Below are 25,807 nucleotides of genomic sequence, written 5' to 3' on the forward strand. Positions count from 1 at the left end.
ATGCAGGAGGTGGCGGGTTCAAACCCAGCCCTGGATCAAAAACTGAAAAAAAAAAAAAAAAAAAAAAAACAACTGAAATGGTTCTTTACCAAAAGTACCCCACAGAAACCCATACCCTGTACCTGAGCCTGATCCCATCTCAAACTCGGTTGAGAGGCATGCTCTAAAATTAAAGACCCCTAATTTTAAAGTACTTTGTACACACTCAGAAATACAAAGTAATGTGTACCAGGGACAACTTCATCTTGTGTCCCACCCTGTCCCTGAACTCTTCCTGCATGGCCCACCTGCAGGAGGCAAAAAGACTTCCTTAAATTCCATTCCGTGTGCTTTTGCCAAAAGTACCAGAGCAGGGTTTTTTGTTTGTTTTGTTTATGAAGAAATTTTCTAAAGCAGAGACTTCTGCCTTTAAATCCATGACCCATAGACATTTAAAATCACAAGTCTTGGGCGGCACCTATGGCTCAGTGAGTAGGGCGCTGGCCCCATATACCGAGGGTGGCGGGTTTGAACCCGGCTCCGGCCAAACTGCAACAAAAAATAGCCGGGCGTTGTGGCGGGCGCTTGTAGTCCCAGATACTTGGGAGGCTGAGGCAAAAGAATCACTTAAGTCCAAGAGCTGGAGGTTGCTGTGAGCTGTGATGCCAAAGCACTCTACCAAGGCGACAAAGTAAGACTGTGTTGCTAAAAAAAAAATATGAAAATACAAAATAAATAAAATCACAATCTTTTCATGCATAGGTGTACATGCTTGTGTAAACGGAAACAACTGTTTTGCAAAATGATATCTTTACTGTGTGGGATGGTAAGTTTTATGTGACAGCCTGGCTAGGCTATGCTGTCCTGCTGCTTGGTCAAACATCAGTTAGGAGTTGCTGTGAATGTATTTTTTGGACATGATTAACATTTAAATCAGTAGATTTTAAGTAAGTTAAATATTCTTCCATAATGTGAATGGCCTTATTTAGTCAGTTGAAGGCCTTGGAAATAAAGAATGAGGTTCCCCCAAAAGAAAGGAATTCTGTCTTCACATTTCCATTAAACTCAAGGCTTTAACTTCATCTTTTGCCAGAATTTCCAGCCTGCCAATCTGTCTGGCAGATTTCAGATTTACTAGTCCCTGTAATCACATAAGCAATTCCTTAAACTAAATCTCTCTCTCTTTCCTTATCTATCTATCCACCCCTGCCCCACACACACCTTATTGTTCTGTTTCTCTGGAGAACTCTGGCTAATACACTATGCAAAACACACTCTAATATTTTCTATTCTATTTAATTAAAAGAAAAAAAAATACAGGGTGTCCCAAAGGTGGCCCATGAATTTGCCATACATAGGGAAAATGGGAAATTATAGATAAACACACCTTTAATTCCTTCCAAAATTTTACAAAGAGCTGGCCAACATGTAGAGAATATTTTGTAAATATTTTGTAAAATTTTGTACCTCACTAATTTAATTACTAAGAATTAAATCCACTACTAAGTTATGACTTTCGAGTAGCTTCATTATCATACTACTGATACACTAGAATATTCTCTCATTTAAAATATACAATTCAATGATTCTTATTTATATTTCTTAAGTTGTGGGTCTATCACCACAACTAATTTTAGCATGTTTTCACCACCGCTGTCCATTTAGACCTTTTGGTAGTCATCCCTCGCTTATAACTTGCATTTTTGAAAAGCAATGTTCTAGAACAGTGTTTCTCAAACTGTAAAATTTAGAATCAGCATCCTCAGTGTTGCTTGAGAACTTGCTAACAATAAAAATTTCTTGGAGAACACTCCAGACCTCTTGAATCAGAAACTCTTAAGGAAGGGTGGGGGTCCAGTGATCTGTGTTTTAATAAATCCTTCCAACGTTTGAGAAGCACTGATCTATAGGCCATGACACTGGGCTCTTGGGGTAAGAAGGAGCATCTGCTGGGTCCCACATCACCCAGAGGTCCTGTGGCATCCAAGTTGCATTTAGAAATCATCTCAAAATACTCAGACCTAGAATTCAGTTTAGTGATCAATTCACTCATCACTCGGGGAAACAAAGTTCTTTCTAACAGAATTAGAAAGTGGTTGAATGACGCTTCCATGTACCCAGAGTAGGTTTTGACCAGGGAGGATGAAGAAGAGGCAGTTGCAGCCCTTCTCAGTAGGGACGGAGAGAGTTGTCAGGCCAGGGCTGTGGCAAAAGGATTCTCTTCCTCCAGGGTTCCATGCCCACGTGCCTGCAAGTGAGAAGTAGCACTGGCCCAGATTCTGATTACAAAAAGGAAAAAATGATTAAGAGATAAATAAATAGGCAGGCATAGGTAAGACTGCAAAAGTCTCAGGGAACCCAGAGATGGGGGGAAACGGGGTCAGGTGTCCTGAGAACTGGGAAGTCCTCCGAAGCAGAAGTGCTTGTCTCTTCCTCTTACACACCACGGCGGCTTCTCCCCTGTGGTCGTCTGTGCTGTCCTCTGCTCTCTCGTGGCTCATGGTGTGAGGCTGTCAGTACCAGAGTCCCTATCCATCGCCAGCCAGGCCTCCACTCCCACAGGCTTCCCACACATCAACTCTTTTCTCGCGTGGCCACATCATAGGCCACTATTTATCCCATGGCTGGGAAGCCTATGACCGTGGTGTTTTAAATTCATATATCCACCTTTTCCAAAATAGAAGCATCAGAGGCTAAGACTGAACTATATACCTCAGTAACCATTGCTGGTAAGAAAGTTCGAGGTCAGGAGCCTGTATATTAGTCTCCACACTCTGGTTATCAAGCATGTGGTCTTGGTTGGTCACCGCATATTCCTGCCCCTCGTGTCTTTGCGTGTGAGTGGGTGATGTATAAAACTCCTTCTGCCTCTAGATTCATGAGATTCAGCAGTGCCAGCTCTGCAGTTCTCTGTCTCTTAGTCTCAGAGGAGCAGCAAGAGATGGGCTGAGTCCTTGGTTGTGTATAAATGCACCAGAAATCTACCTGTTTTTGGAGTCAGTGTGCTGTTCCCACTATTCCTCTGAAGGGAGTGTTTACTTACTCCATTTCCCACGGTGATGCCAAACTCCTAGGAAGTAGCTCCAAGGCCAATAGCTGAGAATGTGTAGTTAAAATAAAGTCCAGATGAGGCAGAACCCCAGTGAAATGCCGTGTATTGCTGACATGATCCAGGAATCACAAAGCTAAGGTTGTACTGTGATTCCCATGAGCTGTGTGTGGAATTATGTTTTAGGGGAGTGACCTTATTCCACCACTTGTTGTATCAGCCTTATGGAATCTTTTCAGTGAATGATTAAAAGGCACCTCTTTCTGGGAGAACACAACCCTGTAGGTGCAATGGTTAGCTCCAAACTGAAAGGACCCTCTTTCTTTGGTGGGCCAGGGCCTACCAAGGTGTGAGCCTTGAAAGGTAGAATGTTAATTGGATTTCACCCCAACTTGTCCCCACATCTAGGCACCTTTGTGGAGTACACAAACTACATGGCCTTACATGGTGACCCTTGGTTAATGTCATCAATTATGTGAATATAAACAGGGCTTTCAGATGCTTTATACAAGCATGTTAAAGTAACATCAATCACCCTAAAACTTTTTACTGGGATTATACAGGGTGGCCATAAAGTTTGTGTGCAATTTAAAATAATATGCAACTTTATGGCCACCCTATATAGACAGTAGAACCTCCATAGTTGACCACCTCCCTACATTGACCACTTTCTTAAGTTGACCTAATTTTTGTAGACTGGACATGCACCACATATACGTATCAGTACAGTAGGCCTTGTTTCTTATGCGGACCATCTCCATGTCTTGACCAGTTTGTAACCATCCCTTGGGTAGTCAATTAACCTACGATATATATTCTCTTTCTCTGTGGGAGAGAGAGTGGTCTAAATAATACTGCTTTTAACATTTTTCTCACTTGCTTTTTAGTTAAATAGAAGACTACCAGATTTGTGTTTCAGTAGGAAACAGACAATAGGAAGTTTGTGAGTAGGCAGTTATTATTACCACATCTGGTAACTAAAAGAGGATGAAACTTCCACTTGCAAGTACAATTGAAGGTCATTGGTCACTGAGTTAACATCTTCAGTAACTTGTCTTTAAAAGAAAATTGGACAAATTGGGCATTTTCTGTGTCTCACAAACCCAAGTGATGGTGAGAATTCAAAGATGACAATGTAGAAACAAATGCTTTTAAAGTCTAAAAACCTACATAAATGCCTATCAGGGGTGTGAGGCTAAACAAGAAATCATGAGAGGCATTCCTGGTCAAGTTAAGGAAAATACAAAAATGCTCTCTGTCCCCACAATTATATAACATTGGTAAGAAAGTACTGTCAGCTCAGCAAGAGAAATTAAGTAATGGTATAAAAAGTTTGAAGACAGTTGAGATGATTATATACTTGAAAAACCCAGGAGAGGCAATTGAAAAACTATTATAAATAAGAAAAGAATCCAACACGTAAGTACCAAATTTATAGAAATCATAGCCTTCAGAGTCATAACTTCAGTCAGTAGAAGTCAAAATTGAAAACATTCTAAATATAATAGCTTAAACTAATGAAAGTAAATTTTAAAAGGTGAAATAAAAATCCACATAAAGAAAAATTAAAAAAATATAATCGATGGGGACAAGACACAATTGCAAGAGGGACTTTGCCTAACAAATGCAGTCAGTGTAATTTGGTTTATTGTACCCTCAATGAATCCCCAACAATGAAAAAAAAAAAATCTAATTGAGGAACACAAACATCTAAACAAATTCCCAGTTCTTGTGAGGGAATATTCGTTATCATAAAGATGTTATTCCTCCCCAAACTGATGTATAAATCTCAGGCATTCCCAATGAACCTACCATTTAACTTCTCATTCCAGCAGTGGAGGACCAGCTGTCTTATAAATCCTTGTTCTACAAGTACCTAAAAATGCAGGATGAGGCTGTGTGTGGTGGCTCATACTTCTAATCTCAGTACTTTGGGAGGCTGAGGTGGGAGGATGGCTTGAGGCTAGGAGATAGAGATCAACGTGGGCAACATAATGAGACCCCCATCTCCAAAAAAAAATAGAAAAATTAGTCAGGCACAGTGGTGTGTACCTGTAGTCCCAGCTACTTGGGAGACTGAGGCAGGAGGACTGCTTGAGCCCAAGAGTTGAAGGCTGCTGTGAGCTATGATGATACCACATACTCGAGCCCAGGCAACAGAGTAAGACCCTATCTCAAAAAAAAAAAAAAAAAAAAAAAGTCTTCTCTAATAACTTGTAACCACAGGATTCTGCCTCACAAAGGGCCGGGGTTACATTTATACTGCCTACATGATCCAGGAAACTCAAAGCTGGGTAATTATTACAAACACTGTCTCAAACCATTGAAACTTGGGCAGTATCTGGCAGATGTTTCAGGATAAAGCTGCTCTGTAGCGACACATGGTTTCTTGCCCCCCACCCTTTTCTTTGAGTTAAGGTCTTACTCGGTCATCCAGGCTAGACTGCAGTGGCATCATCACAGCTCACTGCAACCTTTAACTCCTGGACTCAAGCAATCTTCTTTCCTCAGCCTCCTGAGTAGCTGAGACTGCAGCTGGTTACCACCACACCTGCTACTTTGGAAAGATGGAGTCTCACTTTGTTGCTCAGGTTTAGGGACACACCTCTGACCCAGGCACACAGAATTCCCTCAATTAATCACCCGATCTAGATAGGCTTACAGTCCAAATTTCAAAACACATGAGACAAAATTTCTGCATGAGAACCAGTTGACAGACGGATTATACAGATTATTGGAACACTATGAATTTATGCAGCCCTTTCATGTATTGAAGTTATAACCCCCAGTACTTGAGATGGAACTGTACTAAGTATTTGAAGATAAGAGTCTTTAAAGAGGTGATTACGTTAAAATAAAGTTATCAGATTAGGCCTTAATTCCATTTGACTGATGTCCTTATAAAATGAGGAAATTAGGGCAGAGACATCCCCACGGGAAGAACAGACAAAGAAAGGGGGAGAAAATGGCTATTTGTAGGCCACTGTGATGGGTCTCAGAAGAAACTGATCCTGCAGGCACGCTGATCTCAGGCTTCTAGCCTCCACGATCGTGAGAAAATAAATTTCCATAATTTAAGCTGGTTTGTGGCACTTTGTTAGAGCAGCCCCAGCAAACCGTACAACTGACTAGAATATTATAAAAGAACAGCCACTGTATTAGAAGTCTTAAAATATGAGAAAAATATAGAATGCAACATTCTAGGAAAAAGAAATGAACTCTTGCTAAAAAAGAAACACTACAAGGAGCACTTTATGAAGAAGAAAACCGAATTCTGAAGGACTGGGATGTAGAGAGCAAAGGTGAGCCTTGTATAAAACTAAGCAAGGGTCTTGCATGAAATGGATTTCAGAAGCATAAGATCAGACGGCAAGTAAGACATTACCATAACATACAAGATAGGGGTGCCGTGAAAGTTTCCTAAGATCCTTACATTTGGGGGTGATGAGTTAGAGATATTGTTTTGATTTTAAGTCATATATGCACATTAAAAATTAAAGGGTAACTACTAAAAGAGCAGATGAAAACTATATAGCAAGGCTTATTCCAAAATAAGTAGAAAGGGGAAAGAAAAGAAGGGAAAAATGAAAACAATAAATCCCAAAGCAGGAAAGAAAAAAAAATAGATAAACCAAAGATTACAACATAGGAAGAGTTTGGTGGAGAACTGGCTGCTTACTGCCAGGAGGTGAATGTTTTGTGTTCCTAAGACCGAAGGAAACAATGGGGTGGACAGACGTGTGGTCCACGCTGGAGCTTTTATCTCACCATCAACCTACATGGCTGGTCACAGGACCACTTACCAGCAGCAGCCCTGCTACCAGGCAGCTCCAGCCAAAGCAGGACTCTGGGAGCCATCAGAAGAGACTGCTGCTCCTGGTAAAGTGCCAACTTCCCTGGCAACCTGCCACCTGAAAGTGTGGGGGACCCCGTGGTTATGGGAGTGACTTTGGAGAGAGCTGCCAGCCCTGCAGGGCCACCTTTACAAAATCCATAGCCACATTGGGAAACTAAGTGGAACTAGTTTTTACAATGAACACACACTAATTTTTCCGAAGAAAATTGTAATTTTTAAAAGTTACCAAAATAAATGGAAAACAGACTGTGTCAATCCTCTCCCTTTCTGCCTGAAAGGAGAGATGTCTCGCTTTACTATTCCATATTACGCATCTACGCACACAAGTATTCTAGCAGTGTCCACCTGATGTTTTCTAGGCTTTGTAAGAAATACTTGAAAAATTGCCCCAACATTTTCTAGGAGCCATAGCACAGACTTGCCACCCCATGTGAAAATATGATTCCTAAGGGTCCTACAGGTAAGATTTAATAAATTCATAGTTTCATCCAAAATCACTTCCTTTTAGACCCTCCATGAGGCTATAGAATATTTCTCTAATTATTCTTAAAAAATTTATGTAGTGATTCCCATAGAATTGCATTTTGCCCTACACACACGTTTTTTCTATTATTCACTATTTGATTTTGAAACTTCTCAATTAACTGTTTCCTCCATTAATAGCCTTATGAACTACTTGAGGATGGGGCCATCTTTGGCATTTGTAGCCCGATGATGACCCTACAGCAGACACTGAACCTAAACTTGTTGAATTTTCTTGATAATGCTAAACAGATTGCTTATGAAATCAGTGCTAGTTGCCATTAGTCTTATCCACCGCTAAGCTCGGAGTTAATCAGATGTTTGTTCACGGTCACATTTAGCCATATGGCAGCCAGTTACACCTCCAAAGAGTGCAGAAGAGAGAAGAAACAAAATCAAAAGTTCCTACCTTACAATTAAAAGCTCTTCTAAAAATAAATCTGTTAATAAGGAAAGGGAATTATTATTTAAATTATTTTAGAATACTTGCAATTTTTTTCCGCATTCCCTACAACACTATGTGAAAAAAATTGAATCAGCAAAAGAAGACTGATGAGTGAGTAACAGGAAGCCAAGCTACACAGCCACAAGAAGGCAGGGACATGGCACATTGCCTTTGGGTTCCCTGGAAGTACTCTGGGGATTTTTTTTCAAATGTGTATCAATGAAGAAGACACCTACTTCAAAGTTACCTCCAATATCTCCTTCCCACCATACCATGGTAACTGCAGGCACCTGCTAAAATTTAGCCCCAGCATTGGACAATGGGCATTTTAAAAAAGTGACTAATTGGTGTTTCCACTTTGCGTAGTGGTCCTCATCATAACAATAGCAGTAACTATTACTGTGAATGAGGTCTTATTATTAATATATCAGATGTTGTGATAAGCAATTCTACCACTTAATCTGTACCAAATCTTTGCAAAGTAGTTATTACTTTTACAGATAAGAAACCTGGAGCTTGGAAACATTAATGTAGCTTGCCAGGCCACACAGCTAGTAAGTCACAAAACAAAGATAATTACTCCATTGTCTGCTCTCCCACACCGTGGTGTATGGGAGTAGTTAGTAAACCTTATCGCTCATCAGAATCTCCTAGGAGTTTGCTGAGAATGTAGGTTTACAGCCCCACACGCCAGGGTGATTCTGAATCAGTAGGTTTGGGGTACGGCCCTGCACTTAAATTTTTTTTATTGATATATAATAATTATACATATTTATAAGATACATGTGGCATTTTTTTGTCCATGCATACAATGTGTAGTGATCAAGCTAGGGTATTTGGGATATCCATCATCTCGAACATTTGTCATTTCTTTGTGTTGGAAACATTTCAAATCTCTTATAGCCATTTTGAAATACGCAATATGTTGTTAATCATTGTTACCCAGACAGAAGGCTGAGTCATTACACTAAGTGAAATAATCCAGGCACAGAAAGACAAATATCACGTTTTCCCTCACATGGTAGCGAAAGTGGCTGATCTCACCAAGGTAGAGAGCAGGACGATGGTGACTAAAGGCTGGGAAATGTGTGTGGCAGGAATAAAGAGAGCTTGGTTAATGGGTACGAAATTTGCATTTGTAACTAACACCATCCTTTCTCCACTCCACACTCTTGAGCAACACTATAGAACAGCTGCTACACCCCGACAACACATGGGTGCTCACTCAGGGATGGCGAATACATAAATATAGGTGGTACATTTGTACAGAAACAGGGCCTGGCATTCTTCATTTCGCCTCCACAAGGATAAAGACAGAGAATCAGGAAGGTGAGACTGACTTAGGCATCACTATGTGAAACAAATTCATATGAATCTTTTTATATCAGGGAGTCTCACAGCCTTTAGTGTCTTCCAAAAGGCAGAATAGGGAAATTTTTTCAAAGTTATTTGATCTTGGATTCCTTTCTTTTTCTTTTCTGCATGCATATCCTCCCTTTTTAAACTATTGTAACAGAGTATGGAAAGCAGAGTTTTGGAAAATTAATAATAAGGGCTTACATTTCTAGGGGACTCTGAAATTTACACAGTGCTCTCACGTGCATGACTTTTATTATTTACAAGGGAGGCTGCAGGGGCTCAGAGACACTGTCAATGGTTTGCCCAAGAAGAAACTGCCCCAAAGGGCAGGGTGAGAGTGAGAGCTGGGTCCCTAGGCTCGGTGTCCACTCTCCATCCGCAGCATCCCGTCAGGTGCCTTCTTTCATATATGATCTAAATGGTCAGGGCAAACAGCGCAGCCCAGTACAAAGGTATTCATCCTGTCTGTGCCTAGGTTTTCTCACCTATACAATAAGGCAATTACATAAATTTAAGAGAGATACCTTGTCCACAGTGAAATAGTTAAATAGCTATCAGCAGGAGCCTGGTTGAGTTTATAATCCATTTTCTCAACTCCTTAACCAATCTCAACTCTTCAACCAATCTGCCTTGAACTTGAAGCCAGGAATAGAGCTAGGCACTCTGGGTGTGGTTACAATTAGACACAAGTCCTTTTCTGGCATGTTATGTCTTCAGTAGAAATTTTTTCAACAACTGCCTTTTGAAAATTTGTTTCTAAAGCCAGTAGCATGCCCTTCTGTGCCCTTGCCTGCCATCTCTTGAGGAAAAAACAGACAACGCAGTACTGTCTTGAAATGTCACCAGTGTGCTTGTGATCAGTGCCACATGACCATGCCCAGAGGTTTTAATTCTACTGTTTCTCTACAGCAGGGCTGGACACCAGCTTCCCTTTGGTAATAAAAGCCATTACCTGATTCCTTAAATACTTCAACTTTCCTCCTGATTTCATGGTCCATAAAGCGCCCCTCTAATGGGGAAAGAGTTTTTATTTAATAGGAGACCGAAGACAGCACGTTTGTACAGTACCTCCTGATTGCTTATTACTTCCCATAAGCCACGAAACAGGCATTCTGCAACATGGCTCTTTTAAATGTTCAGGTCTATTAAGAAGCCAGGACGCTGGGCGTCTTGCTGCCCTCCCCACAACTCTATTTCCCTGTGTGTCTGGCATCAGCACTGCCAGAGCCAGGGTTAATACGTACACCATGCAACTCATTAGCTGCACATTAGTATCAGAGCCAAGAATCATCATGAAGGACCCAGCAATATGTTTGAGCTTAGGTCAGAGTCTCAGTTGAAGGCTCATTGAATGCAAAGGTCAGCTTTTTGGCATCAGCTTGACAGCACACGCCAAGCACATCTTGTTCAAAGTAGCCATTGGGGAAGACGATGAATATGGGGCCTTATTAAAAATTGAGGAGAGGAAAAATCCTTTTGCAGGACCCACAGGGCTTCATGGTTATTGATTTGCTTTTCTGCTTACAATGAAAAATTTATTGGATTTATCACCAAAGTAGGAGAAAACTGAACATCCAAATGGCATTATTATATTTCCGGGAATCAAATGCCATTCATTGGAGATCTAAGTGAATGGCTCCACTTCAAGTCTGAAAGTGTTAAAGCAAGTCACCTTAACTCCAAATGTTATTTTTATCATCTGAATAGCATTTAAATTTAATGGAGGTAAAATGATTAGAGCATGTGTTTCTTCTTCCTTCCTTATTTTCTTCCTTTCCTCCCCTTTACTTTCTCTTTTCTTTTTTCTTTTCTATCCCTTTCTTCCATAACAGGATGTAGTCATAAAGTAGCTCTTAGAAAACTAACTGTTCTGAGACTGGGCCTCTGCAGTCAGCCCCCGTAATTCCTTACTCTGCACAAACAGTGCTCATATACATCCTATCACCTTTTCTTGGAGGACAATAAAACCTATTAGGAATTGGGAAAATTCTATTAGGGAGGAGAAGTTTCCTCAGATCCCCACATCTGCCATGATTCAAAGTAATTATTTAACAGCACGTAGTGGGTTAGCACTGTCAATTTCCCTTTTCTTTCAAGGCGGAACAATGAGATGGAGGCCATTAGTCATTGGTGACTTTAGAGATTATCCGACTCAACACTGGTGCTTGAAATCAGCTTCATAGAAAAACAAACAAACAGAAAAACACTATGTTTAAAATTACAGAGCATGCAGGGCTTATATTTGCATAAAACCACTTAAACATCAAAGGTCAAACCGATCACTCCAACGCTGAGGATCAGCTTTCTTGTCAGTACAATTCAAAGAGTAGTTTTTATTCTCAGCGTTCACACCTTTTTTGGTAGAATCCCAATAAGCATTTTGTACCATGATGACAGGGGGGCATACATGACATCATGGAAGACGCCTGTTTCTTCTGAAAGAAAATGTGTGCACCTGCAGCTCCGGGCAGCCGCACCTCTGAACGGGCAGCACAGCCTTAGGTTTTAGGCACACGCCCCCTCATCAAACTAGCAGGGCTCTGGTAGTTAAAATGTATAGAATCGGTGAGCTCTTAGGAGTGTTAAAGAAATAATGAGGATAATATCACTGTATAAAGCACCAAATAAGTATTTAATTGTGTTATTATAATTTGTGTACTTCTTAGAGTTAAGACACCAAGAAAAAACATTTTTGTGGGCTGAGATATTGGCACGCTGACTTCTAAATCTATTTTGGCACCACAGAAAAAGCCTTAGACTATATTTTATTAAAAGCAATAGGCTACAGCTCTCTAACTTTTTAAAAGAAAGATAGTTTACAGATTTATATATACTGGTTGAAGACTGAATTAATATGTGTACATAAAACTCACTAGAACTAGTAATAAAGTAGAACAGAACATTTTCCTGAGAAGTAGGGATTTTAACAATGTTGTGGAAATCTTTGCCAAAGTAAGGCATTTGGCTTCCTCACACATTTTGGATGAGGTGCTTTGCCGGTCAGCTTTGGTTGACATGACAGCAATGCTCGCTTCGTTCCCTGCTCAAAATTCACCTCTAGGTCCCTATCAGAGACTGGAGCTGTTGTCTAAACAGGTGGAGGATGCTAAGCTGAGCCAAGCAGGGTGAAAGTAAAAAAGAGAGAAAGAGAATACATGGGCAAAGGGGGTGCCCATGTGACTGTAGATTTGTATACATTGCTAAGGAATTGTTTTTGAAGGCCATTTCAAAGAGGAATTTTAAAAATTCAATATGGTAGCATACAAGTGAAGGTGCAGCTGCCTAAGGGTGTTGGTAGGAAAGGAGTAATGCTTGAATATATGTATTCAGTGCTCCAGCCAACTAAGATTAATGGCTATTCTTTTTATTTTAATTAAATCATAGCTGTGTACATAGTGCAATCAAGAGGTACAATGTGCTGGTTTCATATACAATCTGAAATATTTTCATCAAACTGTTTAATATAGCCTTCATGGCATTTTCTTAATTATTGTATGAAGACATTTGAATTCTGCATTCAGTAAGTTTCACCTGTACCCATTCTAAGATGCACCGTGGGCTAAGTCATGGAAGAAGCCCAAGTGCCCATTGACTTATGAATGGATTAATAAATTGTGGTACATGTATACCATGGAATATTATGCAGCCTTAAATAAAGATGGAGACTTTACCTCTTTCATGTTTACATGGATGGAGCTGGAACATATTCTTCTTAGCAAAGTATCTCAAGAATGGAAGAAGAAGAATCCAATGTACTCAACCCTACTATGAAGCTAATTTATAGATTTCATATGAAGGCTTAACCCAACTATAACACACTAATGGCTATTCTTAAATAAGGCCATGGATTTGTGTCTTAAAGCCTTTGCACATGCTATTTCTGCAACTCAGAAAGTCTTTCTCTACCCAATCTTTTTTTTTTTTTTAATTTTTTTATTGAATCATAAGTGTATACAATGATTCTCTACCCAATCTTTAAGATTCAGCTTAATATGCTTCTTAATCTCCTAGGCCAAGTTAGCTGATTCGTTCCCATGAGCCCTCAAAATTTAATATGGAAATAAATCATAGACTATGCTATAGTGGAAATTCTTAGCTTGCATGTTTGTCTTCTCCATCTGTTCATGTGTTTTTCTGAGAACATCTTTGTATGTCTAACCACTGCCTTGCCCATTATAAGCAATTATCTGAAATTAACTTCCTCATCCCTTACACTCACATTGCCCATTCCCTTTATAGCACTTATCACCACCTAAAATTTTTTGTTTTGTTTTGTTTTTTCTTACATATTAGCTATCTTTCCTGCTGGAATGTAACCTCCAATGCAGCAAGGGACTTGTCTGACTTGACACCATCATACTTCCAGTATTTACCATCTGCTCAACATATCATACGCACTCAATAGTTACTTAACAAACTAATGAATATAGGTTCATTTGTTTATCAAATACATAAGCAATGACAAGTTATACATTTTTTTTGAGGTAGAGTCTCATTCTTTTGCCCTCAGTGGAGGGCTGTGGCATCATAGCTCACAGCAACCTCAAACTCTTGGGTTCAAGCTATCCTCTTGCCTCAGCCTCCCAAGTCACAACGCCTGGCTATTTTTAAAGACAGGGTCTTGATCTTGCTCAGGCTGGTCTCAAACTCCTGAGCCCAAGAGATCCACCTGCCTCAGCCTTCCATAGTGCTAGGATTATAGTGTGAGCCACCCCTGTCCAGCCTATAGATTTGTTTTTAAAAATCATTTGATTATTTGTAAGCAAAAAGATGTCCAATCCCTGAAAGATGATGAATTAAAAAAACAGGTTTAGTAATGGTTCATTTCTGTTCTTATGGCTACTGGACCCTGGATAATATTAGCTTTCAAGCCAGTTATTCAAGCTAAAGGCTTGAAGCTTGGAAAAGAGGAAGAACAATGTGGAAAAAGGTCAAAGGGTAAAAATTCCAGTACTGGAAGTTGGTTTCCATATTTCTGAGCTCCATTTACTTAGAAAACTATCAAGGTCCATGATGAAGCTTCCAGAAACTTGTCTGTTTCAAGTGCACTAGAATAACTAGCAATCATGTTGAAGGTTTTCATTTTCTATAAGGGCCAAAGGAGAAAACAACAATATCCAAGAGTTAGTTTATACAAAAGTCATCAAGAACCCGAAAGTTCTAAAAATGCTTCTCTTTCAACCTCTGATCACTTCCGTGAAAAGAAGTACTGAAATTATGAGTACATAGTTTTGTGCTTTTATTAAAAATAATTTTTATACACTTAGCTAATAATTGCCTTTTACAAACAATCTTGTTTGTTCATTTGTTTTGTTTAGTGACAAGGTTTTGCTCTGCTGCCCAGGCTGGAGTGCAGTGGCATGATAGTAGTGCACTGTGGCCTCCAACTCCCGGGCTAACATGATCCTCCTGCTCAGTCTTCCAAGTCCCCGGGGTTACAGGCACATGACACTACACCTGGCTAGTTTTGTTGTTGTTGTTGTTGTAGAGATGGGGTCTGGCCATGTACCCCAGGTTGGTCTGGGACTCCTGACCTCAAGGGATCCCCCTGCCTGGGCTTCCCAAAGTGTTGGGATTATAGGCGTGAGCCACCCTGGCTTAAAATCAAGTTTATACAAATTTTAGAGAAGGGGTTTTATAATTTACAGTTCATTAAATATAGAGTAACTTCTGCAAGATTGATAATAGGGCTAAGTATACATATATATGTATAATTCCATTTATACATATAAATTCCATATATGTAAATTCCATTTACAGAGAAATTGAGACTAATTTACATAACTTTGACTTATGATCTCTTTTATAGGCATCAATATATTCTTCACTTGAGAGTTTATTCTGTGAAATTAAACTGTAGGTCATATGCGACCCACCCAAAGTTTTTAAATCTTTCTCCTTTTTGAAGACCAGCTCAAGTTAGATTTTCCCAACAAGCTTTCTCTGGAAACACCAATTCACACTTGTTTTTCTCCCTCTCTAATACTGGTCACATTATTGTTATATATATTTTGATTCTATATTAAGTTCAGTTTTACTTGCAGTAATTTGTAATTTTGCTAAGGGCTGATTCTGAAAGTGGGGGTTGACACTCAGATCTGGAAGAATCATAGCCGACTGCCCTTCACAGACATGTCAGCATGCTCAAATCTTGCATGAAGGCACAGAAGACAAACACTGAGGTTATTTTTCTAAAATGTCCTAAAAGGGCAAATGATAGTATTGAAGATGAAAGCTCTATGAAAATGATAGTCCTTTGCTAGAAAATAGAAGTTAGGGATAAACTGAAAGATATAGATAGAATATTGAATTGGTAGCTCTGAGCCAATTGGTAAGTCAATATTTTAGTGAAAGGACAAGTGCCTATCCTTTTTACTGCACTTAATAGAGGAAAATATCTGTGTATAAAGGGTGGCCATAAAGTTCATATGCAATTTAAAGTAGCGTGCAATCTAAAATTGTACACAAACTTTATGAACACCCTGTATTTTCCTTGCATTCACAAATTCAGACATTTATGAAAGCTTCTATAAAATTCCACTCCAGAAATATTCCTCATAAGTGAATGCTACCTTTTCAATAAGACGTGCAAGCTGATTGCCCTCATCTACCGTATTAAATTTATTGGATGCTATGTGCCAACCCTGTGCTAGACATTTGCACATTTTGTTTAAGCCATATAAATTCTCTTTTGAGGTAGGTATTGTGTCTTTAATACAAGACACTTTAATACAAGACTTAAAGAAACTTGCCTAAGGTCAGCCTACCACTAAGTAACAAAATGGGGACTGAAATTCAGGTAGGTCCCCATCCAAAGCCCATGCTGTTCCTGCTATACTATGGTGTAGTGCACCACTCCCAGAGCCCTTCCCCGTCACCTTCATGTTCATTCAACAAGTTCATATTGCATTTAAATAACTCCGACTTTATTTCTAGGTTCCTAGAATTCACCTTAGCCTCAATGCTTGGTGCTTGAATTCAATAGCTAAGATATAGCTAATTAAATTATGCAACAGGGATGTGTACACTTCCCCACACACACCAGGGACATTTTTGTGTGTTCTGAGTACTGACACTATTGACCTCTGGTTACCTTAGTGTATGTTGGGAAATCCAGGCACACAAAAGTGAATGTCGACCTGAAATTTTGTGAAATAAACAGACATACCTACAAACTAACTTTACTGACAGAATCCCCCAATATGTTTTTTCCCAATGCCTCTGATGGGAATCCAGCCAGGTTGATAAGGATTTCTCTCTCTTACTCCCATCAGTGGAAGTTCTAAGGAGCAGTAAAGCAGGTCTGTGGGTGGACAGCTAACTAGACATAGAAAATGTGGTTGAGTCTAGGAAGCCTGCAGCTGGGCAGAATCAACAGACTATAGTTTACACAAGATTTAGTCCGTCTGCAGAGCAGAAAATGAGATGGAGGAATGAAAAATGGGGAAATGGTGAGGCAGGGAGGGATGTGGGAGAGTTAGACGAACTACACAGCCACATGTTTTATGCACCAAAATAGTTTGACAAACAAGTGTAATTATAAGCCTTATAAGTGATTCTGGATGCCTTTCAGAACAGGAAGAAAGTGTCGAATCTACTCAGAGCTTAGACCTTGGGTCACTATGAACAGAAATCAATTCTTATTCCATCTTCTTCTGCATCCTAATGTTTCCTAAGGTTTGGCTGCTGTTTCATTGTCTTTCTCATTTTCCTAGAGATTCCTTCCACTTTTGGACTTTTTCTAGGAGGCACTCCCAATCTCTAGCCCTACCTTTGATCTCACCAAGGTTCCAGAAAATACCTTAGAAATCCTCCATCCCCACTCTCCTTAATGGCAAAACCACAATGACAGGATCATACATTTTTTCATAATTTGAATAGTTCTTCTATTTTAGTTTGTATAATTCTCAATAGTTCTTACAACACTTTTCATGGATGGCAGGTGTGTCCAGGTAGAGTGAATTGTACCCTGAACTCAAACTCAGACATGAACTTTAATGCAAAGTAACATAAAATTACTAATTCATACTCTATTATTTTTCCTGCTCCTTCTATCTCTAAAGCTCTGTAAGAACCCTTGGTTGTTAGAGCACATGGAATAGGTAAGGCTCGGGTCTGAGTGATGTTATTTGCAGAAGGTCAACAGGCCAACTAGCAACCTGAATCTAGAGCTCTCATTTTCTGATTTCCAATCTAGTGTTTTCATTTAAAAGGATGATAAATTCATGGAAAATAAAGCATAGCCATTTGAAGACCATCATACGTGCATCTCACTTCGAAAGGAGAAAGTTGTCATTTCCAAGTAAGGAAATCCCTGTATCACAGAGTCCATGATCTGAGCAGTCTCCTGGAAAAGGGTGATTATTGAGAACACAGAAATGGTCCCCCAGCAGAGCCACTTTGAACACATGAAGTGAACTGTAAAATAGTTTGCTTTATCTGCAGATAAAGTGTGTTGCAGTGTCTACTGGCAACAGGGAATCAGGTTCTGGCCACTAAGTACTACTGGTTCCCTGTGTCACTCATTTGACAGGCATAGACTGACCTCTTATTTCCCAGGCTCTGTCTAGGCACTGGAGCTATAGACCTTGGTAAGAAGCAGCCTCTTCTCTGCAGGGTCATGTCCTGCAGTGCCAAAGCAGATTAGGGTCTTTCCCTGATGCTTCTCGACCTCGGAGGCTCCATAAAGACCCCCTCTGTCATCTCATGTAGATATGTACCATGTTAAATCAGGTTTTAGAATAAGAGATAGGGATATTTCCATCTCTAATTCTAAATAAAATCAATATGAAAACTTCCAATTTACTGATTTGATAAGCCAGGAAATGGATTCAGTTCACATAACCTGGAAATGCCAACTTGAGGGAGCTTCAAGATGGAAAATGAAATGTGTTCATATGCATCGCAGCCCGGTCCTATTAGAGGAGTAATCAAAAGCTCAAACCAAAAATGTAAGGATGCAAAGGGACTCTAAAAAGGACCTGTGGGAATTTCATCCTTGCGCAGGGGCCATGCTAATCTCTGTATCGTTCCAATTTTAGTATATGTGCTGCCGAAGCAAGCACGACCTGTAGGAATTTCAAAGCATTAAAAAATAACTGTTTCATAATGTGAGGGAGGAAGGGGCAAGTAAATTCCAAGGTGAGTTATTAGAATTTGAATACAGCTGTAAATAAAAGTAAACTTTTAGGTGGCAGCTATAACTTTCAGCAGTCACAGAGCTGGCCGCTAGCTTTACTTCTGTCCCACTTAAAGCTCCTATGTACACCTGCTTGGATTCTTTCCCTCGTGGGAGCACACCAGTGATATATCAGTAGGTATCACTGGTCCCCTACCAAATTCCCTTTATTAGGCCAGGCACCCAAGCTTCAGTGTTGTGCCTGTTGACTGATCACAGTTTAACCCTTTTCTTCTCTAGAGAATTGCCTTTGGCCAACAGAACAGCCTTTCTCCACTTTTAGGGTCACACACAGCCAATGCCTGGCTGATGTAGGTGTACAAAATCTTGGTTCTCTTGGCTCCAAGTGGGAGAGCCCTGTGCTGCCATTTCTGCTCCTGAGCTCCCGGTGGGATTAGACTGAACTGAAATCTAGGTCAGCTCCCTTTCCAGCCTACCCTACTTCCTCACTTCCTTCCAGGTTTCTCCTAAGAGCCTTCCTTAATACACCACTCCCTTGGAACCTCTAGCTTAGCCTCTGCTCCTACAGAATTCTAAGGCTTAATGATCATTGTAAGGCCTATAGTGTCATGTGTTGTGTTAATGTCTTTGAGCTCCACCTGGCCCCCAAAGACTGCTGGGAAGTCCCTCTGGCTCACCTGATATGCCCACTGCCCTGCTGGTTCTCTTATTAGCTGGACTGGCTGTGCTCCACCTGGTCCTCAATCTAACAGGCTTTATTTCCTGAGGGCCTGCAGAAGTACTCAAACAAGCCAATCACATCCTTCTGCAGGAAGGAGGGCATGCCTCCCTCTCTAGCTCCCACAAAGCCTGCTAGCCACAGCCTGTGCTCTTTCACTCTGCTCCCTGGTGCAGACACACAAGGCCCTGCATGGTGTGCTCTGCCCTCCGTCCAGGCTGTGAGGAGTATTCATGACTAATCAACTGCTGTCGGTCTCATCTGTCCAGTGTTGAATCTTGTGTGTTTAGTCATCTTGTTCCGTTTGGGGTGGGGAGGTCCTTCCCTCACCAGTGGGGTGAATAGGAGGTGATCATAAAAATCAAATAATGGAAATCAAAAGGAAAATCACCTTTTCCTTACTACAGCTAGACCGTTTTTCATAAAGGAAGGGCAATCTGTAATGCCCAATATGACAAAACTAAATCTAGCAGAGTCCGCTAACCATGTGTTTGTTTTGCGTTACTATAACAGAATACCACAGACTGGGTAATTTATAAAGGAAAGAAATTGACGTCTTACAGTTCTGAAACCTTGTTCCAGGGGCCTGCATTTGACAAAGACCTTTTTGGAGCATCATATTCTGGCAGAAGGCAGAAGGGCAAGAGAGGGCAAGTGCTTGAGAGGCCGGGAAGGAGCCAAGGGGCCAAATTCATCCTTTCTTATCAGGAACCCATTCTTGTGATAACTTATTTGCCTCTCCCAAGGGCATTAATCCATTTATGAAGGCAGAGCCCCATGACCTCACCTCTCAAAAGGCCCACTCCTCTACACTACTGCTTTGGGGATCAAGCTGCCAACACGAACTTTGGGGAACACATTCAAAGCATAGCCTTCTGATCTTGGCCACCCGAATCCATGTCTTTCTCACATGACAAATACATTCATTCCATTCCAATAGACACAAAAGTCTTAACTTGCTCCAGCACCAATTCAAAAGTCCAAAGTTCAGAGTTTCATCTACATCAGATGTGAGTTTCAAAGCACAATTCATCCTGAGGCAAATCCCCCCAACCTGTGAGCCTGTGAAATCAAAACAAGTTATCTACTTCCAAAATACAATGGTAGATATCCTCATTCCAACATGGAGAAAAAAAAAAGGAGAAAGGGGTAACTGAGTCCAAAACTCAACAGGGAAAACAACATTGAGTCTTTCTTTTTTTTTTTTTGAGACAGAGCCTCAAGCTATCACCCTGGGTAGAGTGCCATGGCATCACAGCTCACAGCAATCTCCAACTCCTGGGCTTAAGCGATTCTCTTGCCTCAGCCTCCCGAGTAGCTGGGACTACAGGCGTCCACCATAACACCCAGCTATTTTTTGGTTGTAGTTGTCATTGTTTGGCAGGCCCAGGATGGATTCCAACCCGCCAGCTCTGGTGTATGTGGTTGGTGCCTAAGCCACTTGAGCTACAGGTGTTCCCACAACATTAAGCCTTAAAGATGGAAAATAAGCTTCTTTGATTCCATGTCCTGCACTGGGGCACACTGGGGCAGGATTGCACCTGCAAGGCCTTGGGCAGCCCTCTTTCTTGGCTTTGCTGGGTTCAGCCCATGCATCAGTTCTCTTGGAGTGGAGTCTCATGTCCTCAGATCTCCCAAGCAACTCAGCAGCTTCTGCATGCTGGCAACTCAGCAGTTCAAGGGTTTCTAGGCATTGCCCTGGCAGGGGCTTTCTGTGGCCACTCTGCTCCTACAGTAAGTTTCTATTTGGACCCCCAGGCTGTCCATGGTATCCTTTAAAATCTAGAGAAACCCTGTCATGACCCCACAGAGCCTGCGTTCTGTATACTTCCAGAATTGACAGCTCATGGATGCCACTGAGGGTTTCTAGCTTGTAACTTCCAGAACCTGGTTGAGCCACAGCTAAGGTGGCTGAGGAGCACTGTAGCATCAGAGTGCCACGGCAGCCCAGAATATCTCATGCTGAGGTCCTGGTAGGCACATCTCTGGAAACCTTGCCCTCACTCCTGGTTTGTCTGAAAGATCTTGGAAATACCTTTGGAGTCATTCACTCATCATCTTGATGACTAGAATTTGTCTTCCTTGAAGGCAAATGCATATATATATTTTGAGACAGGGTTTCACTTTGTGACCCAGGCTAAAGTGCAGTGATGCCATAATAGCTTATTGTACCCTCGAATTCTTGGGCTCAGATGATCATCCTGCCTCACCCTCCCAAATATTAAAGCAGAGCACTTTGGGAGGCTGAGGCAGGAGGCTCACTTGAGCCCAGGAGTTCCAGACCAGCCTGGGCAACATAGCCAAGCTCCATTTCTACATAAACAATTTTTAAAAATTAGGCAGGTGTGGTGTCACATGCCTGTAGTCCCAGCTACTTGGGAGGCTTAGGCAGGAAGGTCTATTGAGCCCAGAAGTTCAAGGCTGCAGTGAATTTTGATCATAACCCTTCTCTCCACCCTGGGCAACAGAGGAAGACTCTTTCTCTAAAAAAACAAAAAACAAAAAAGAAAAAAAAATCTGATTTCTTAGGATATATGACATATACACAATTCCACACTTTCCAAAACGTTATTCCTCATTTCTGTCTGAGACCTTATCAGAATGTCCTTTGCTGTCCATATTTATATCAACATTCTGAAGACTTAGGCTCTGCTGACAGCTCCCGTCTTCTGAGTTCTCACCAGAATTGACCTTAATGCTTCATTCCTGGCAATCTAGGTTTTTTCAGCCTCTACCCGTTACTCAATTCCAAAGCTGTTTCCACATTTTCAGGTATTTATTAAAACAACAGCCCCACATCTCAGTACCTATTTTCTGGCTTAGTCTGTTTTAGGTTGCTATAATAGAACACCACAGACTGGGTAATTTATAAAGAAGGGAGATTTATGTTTTATAATTCTGGAGGCTGGGAAGTCCAAGACTGAAGGGCCCACATCTGCCAAGCCCACATCTTTCTGGTGTATCATCCAATGGCAGAAGGCAGAAGGGCAAGAGAGTACAGGGGAGAAGGGGAAGGGTGGGAGGAGGAGGCCAAACTCACCCTTTTTATCAGGAACTAACTCACTCATGTGATAACTAACCCATTTGCATGGTGATGGCATTAATATGTTTACAAGGGTAGAGTCATCATGACCCAATCATCTCTGGAAGGTCTCAACCTCTGTGCACTAGGGGTTAATTTCCAGTACATGAACTTGACACATGCAAACCTTGGCGCCATACAACTAAGCACAGGGTGCTTTCCATTCATGTTCCATGGTCCTCTCCAAAGAGATTGAACAGACCCATATGAAGAGACATGAATGATTCTACGAAGAATGAAAATGTACATCTCTTTTATGTGGGCAGCTCCGATGTTTCCACTTTGGTGATAATAACTCACTTTGCTAAATTCAGTTTACTAAATTTACAAGACTGTGAAGGCATGCAGAAAAGTGCATATATTTTCATGCATTCATTATAGATAGCTGCCTCTGCCATTCATCCACCCACCCATCCCAATTTAAAATCTCTGATGTTTTATTTGAGAGAATACAGGATGGGGCAATTTGATTTAAATGCATACTGCCACGTTTAATTTAAACACTTGTAGCAAAAGACTAGCAGGAAGAGAGCCAAGCTGTTGCTAGATTTTTCTTAGTCTTGCTAAATCTCAGAGGTGATTCACTCAGGGCCTTGACAACTGCCTTTTAAAGCAACACACCAGGCCTATTAGCACTGAATTGCATTAACAGCCTGTGTTCCTTAGTATAACCAACAGTCTCCATTTAAAGATGATGTAAGCCAGGGGTAGCCTGGACAGTAGTTCTGTTTCCGTCTCTTGTGGGACAGGAGTTCCCTCGGTCAGAGACTATTTTCTCCCTGGAAGCAGTGGTGAGAAATTCTGACTTAGGTGATTTTTAGGCAGATGGTGGGAATGATATATTTAGAGGCTCCAGAAATATAATTCTGTTAATTACACTGTCAAGATCTTGATCACTAGAAGCCTATTTTATTCAGGCCAAAGCAATTTTACATTTACACTTGAGATTCTTCTAATATAGCTGGGCAGTGTCGCTAAAGAATGAAATGATTTGGTTGATTATATTTACTTGGAATTGGGTGGGGGGAAATAAATCATTTGTTAAAACTGAAAATTGCTGGCGGTCTAACAAATTATGTGAGACTATAACCTAATATTATGTAGAGAGAGATTAATATTTTTACATAAGTAAACAGATAGGGAGGGATAAATGGATACATAGACACAGGGAGGTAGAGGGCTTGGGAGAAAGGCAGTTCTGCGACACATTAATGCTGGCAGTAACAAGGACTGGAAAGCTGAACACTAAACCAAGTGATGTTTACATTCACTTGGAAAATCAGGATTGTTCCATGACTTGAAAATTTGTTATCAAAATATTAAAAACTGTATTACCATCAGAGAGAGAGAGAGAGAGATACACACACAAAGAGTACCAAAAATATATCCACATTTTAAGAGATATTATCTATGTGTTAGTTCCTGAAGCTGCACTGAAAGGACCATTCCTGGTCAAGTGCATACTACACATATTCCATTTTACCTGCAATTTGTATACTTTTTGGGAATGATCGATTTTACTTTGAACAAGATCTCTTAAAATGTATATCTATTTTTTGGTACTCTCTGTGTATATACGTATATATATGGAAATGGAAAAGAGAGTAAATGTTTAGTTACTTATCTCTAATTTAAAACATCAGAATGAGGATTATAGTGCTTTATTTCATTGTAAAAATTTATGAAGAGTAGTTTGAACAGAGCTTGTTGCCTTCTCCTCATATTATTTTTGATATAGAATAAGCATCTTTTCTATGTGTTGGAAAACTGCTCCTTTCTAAGTCTGGATCAGCCAGCAAGATTTATTCTTTGCAGTGTCCATGATGTGCACTGTCTCTGAGAGTTCTATTAATGGTGACATTTTCACAGCATCACCTCCTCTGGTTCATCCTTTTGTCACAGCTACTCAGGTTGTAAGTTTACCTTTCCTACATTCTTTTGGTTGTTTTCAAGATTCTTGAACAATATCAGTGTGAATAGTACCAGGGTCAGGTCATCGATTTCTTCTATAATTTCATTTACACTTGATTCACCCTTCACTTTGAGCATTATCACTTTTCGTCCCTGTGCTGCACTGTCATCTTTGTTGGACAACTCCCTCTTTCTATTATCCATTCTTGTAACATGTCACATAGATTTATCACTGGAAGACAAAGAGGAAACACAACTACACACTTTGCTGTCTGTGTGTGAGCTGATTAACAGATATGCAGTGCCCAGCTTTGATGCGAGTGGTCATAATCACGATGGGCATCTTCCTTTTATGGAGTGATTTGTGGATTGAAGAACTAGCCGGGAAGCTTAACTAAAATTCGAATGGTGTTGTTGAGGGACTTGTTGATATTATTTAATTAAATCATGAAACTGGAAATTCATGGATGTTGGAAATATGCAAAGCAAGGCCAGCTCTGTGTGTTAGTTTGTGTGTGTATGCACAAATTATGTTTCCCTTACTTGTTCTATCAAGATAACTTCAGTCTCTGTAGGACCTATTCTGTGGAATTCTATTGTACAAAATTGGAAAGAAACAGAAGGGAGGAAGAGTATCATATGGAAGATAAAAGGGGGGACCCCACCAGAGAGGCGTAACTGATTGACATAGTAAAGGATGGATGGGAAGAGCAGAGGAGAATTGCTCCTTCTTGCTTTTCTTCTTTTAGAGTCATGAAGGGAATCAAAGTAGTTAAAGGTACGGGATACATGTGGATAGGAGAGAAGCAAGATTTGGTCACAGTGTCACTCTGCCTGGGTATATGAACTTCCTTTATTTTCATATTTATAAATAAGGGATTTGAGTTATTTTAATGTGTCTATTAGTTCTGAAACTGTGCTTTTGGTCTGTGATATTTCTCTGAGACTGGATTCTGGGAGGCCTTCCTCATGTGGACAGATGTTTCCTGAACTCTCTTATTAGCTCAGCTTAATGGAAAATGCCGAGCTTTGGAATTAGAAAGAGCAGCTCAAATTCCAGTTCTACCACTTGCTAGAAGAGAGAGATCTTAGAAAAGTTACTCAAATTCTCCCAGCTTACATCATGGAATGGGGATTATTTAAAGCACATTGCCTGAAACAGATGAGACAGATAGTAAATATGAATTCCCAACTTCCTTTTCTCCAGTGACACCATGGGAAAACACAGCTATATAAATATTCCCCTTTGAAAGAAGCTGGAAGGGAATGAGTATAGCCGAGATCTGCACTTATATCTCAGAGCTCCCAAATGGGATTTCTTGTTTTGCTGTGTTTTGTTTTTTCATTTTTTTTTTTTTGAATTCCTGTGTGTTTCTTTTTTACAGACTTTTTAAAAACTTTTTACATATACAAGTGTTTATTAGGTTTCCTTTTTTGTCTTTTTTGTTTTTGCATTTTTATCCTGTGAAGAAATAGTTTACAAACTGAGATAACAAGGCAAAGCAAAGGCCATGTCTGATGAATGGACTGGGTAACAGAACTCAAGGCAGCTGCCATGTCCCTGTGGATTACTGTTTTTCTAGGCAGCAAGCGAGTCAGCACTTACCTTGTTTTTCTCTTGCCTGAAATTTGGATCACTGAAAACACCTCGATGCAATGATAACTGTAAAAAGATTAAGTAATAATAATAAAAAAAAGAAATTGGAAAAAACTGTATTAGAGCATGAGGAGGCACTATACAGGCCAG

The 25,807-nt window shown here is 40.4% G+C and overlaps 1 protein-coding gene and 1 pseudogene across 1 annotated transcript in view; both read right to left on the reverse strand.

Annotated features, from left to right (window-relative positions):
• SNTB1 (syntrophin beta 1) overlaps window positions 1–25,807 on the reverse strand; it is a 280,473-nt gene that overhangs the window by 65,083 nt on the left and 189,583 nt on the right. The gene's annotated exons all lie outside the window — the stretch shown is intronic.
• Window positions 18,183–18,275, reverse strand: LOC128564118 (uncharacterized; annotated as a pseudogene).

Source organism: Nycticebus coucang, chromosome 13 (assembly GCF_027406575.1).
Source record: "Nycticebus coucang isolate mNycCou1 chromosome 13, mNycCou1.pri, whole genome shotgun sequence".
In the NCBI taxonomy this organism is placed as follows: domain Eukaryota; kingdom Metazoa; phylum Chordata; class Mammalia; order Primates; family Lorisidae; genus Nycticebus; species Nycticebus coucang.